The sequence below is a fragment of the Nannospalax galili genome, unplaced genomic scaffold, assembly GCF_000622305.1.
Source record: "Nannospalax galili isolate Female #2095 unplaced genomic scaffold, S.galili_v1.0 scaffold1734, whole genome shotgun sequence".
Lineage (NCBI taxonomy): Eukaryota > Metazoa > Chordata > Mammalia > Rodentia > Spalacidae > Nannospalax > Nannospalax galili.
This window is the reverse complement of record NW_008335062.1, coordinates 458510-459851: the sequence shown is the minus strand read 5'-3', so window position 1 is coordinate 459851 and position 1342 is coordinate 458510.

The following is a 1342-nucleotide window of genomic DNA, read 5'->3' as shown; positions in this document are numbered from 1 at the left end:
AATGAAGAGCAGAGAGAAAACTAGTGCATCCCTCAGCTCTCACCAGTGACGCTTCCTTATACAATGGAATATGATGCACATAAAAGGCCACAACTGGGCAACTTTCTTTTGTCTTATTAAGACAAAAGCTGGAGAGCCTCAGCTGGCCTGGCACTCACTATGTAGACTAGGCTGGCCTCTAACTCACAGAGATCCACCTGCCTCTGCCTCCCAAGTGCTGAGATTAAAGACATGCACCACCACGCCAACAACAACTGGCCAACTTTTAAAGAATAAGAGACTGCAGAGTGTGTGTCCCTGGATAGGACTCCTATATCAGACCTCTCCCACCCACAGCTCCGGGACCATTGTGGAAGAGGGGAGGAAAGATTGTCAGAGCCAAGGTTGGTCCATGAACATAGGGAGGCAGAGGCTTTCAGGCCACTGGAAGCTTGCACATGTAAACTTGTGGCAGTGGTGGCATCAAACACAGGACCCATGCTAACTCAAATCAGACAAGGGCCCAGAGTGGAGCCAGGGAAATGGGTGGTGGGTCGGCCCTATTGGAGACTGATTACTACTGGGTGAGGGAGAGTAGCCTTATCAATGATATCTAGATAGGCTAACTAGACTCCAGTGGATGAATTTGCACTGAAGAACATCTGCGTACAGATGCTTGACTGAATAGGACTTAACTGGTATGGTGGAATACATGAGGTCTGGTGGACAGTGCGGAGGCATGGATGGGGGAGAGAGTTGCAATTTGATTAATAACTGTTGTATGATATGTACAAAAGCTCAATAATTTTTTTTTTTTTTTAAAAAAGATTAACTCTATCCCAACATCTCCTTCTTGGCAAAGACCTCTGCTCTTGTGCTTCTCCTCACCTAAGTCTGCCCTGGTTGGTCCTATTTGCCTTTCTGTTTGTTTCCTTTTCCTTTTCTTTGCATCTCTGTCACCCCCACTGGGTGGCAGGCTCCCTGAGGGCAGAAACTGGGGCTTATTCCTCTGCAACCAACATTTCCCATTGGATTATGCTACGGTAGTTACAGTACTGTTGTTTTTAATGAATGCCATCCTATTTAGCATGCTTCTGTGGCCGTGAGCCTATTACTTACTTATGTAGGGAATGCCCTTGGCCCAGTCATCTCAGTGTCTGCATTTTTGTTTTTCCTTCTCTCACTCTGCACTGTCTTCAACACTGTATGCTTCTGTTGGGCTTTACAGTCTGCTTCCTTTCTCCCTCACCCAGTAGGCAATCTTGTCTTTCATTCACCAAGGACCAACTTGAAACCAAGGCTAGGGATAGAGAACACAGAGCTTGGGATTAGGAGATGTATACTGCATATAGGAGTCAGAGCC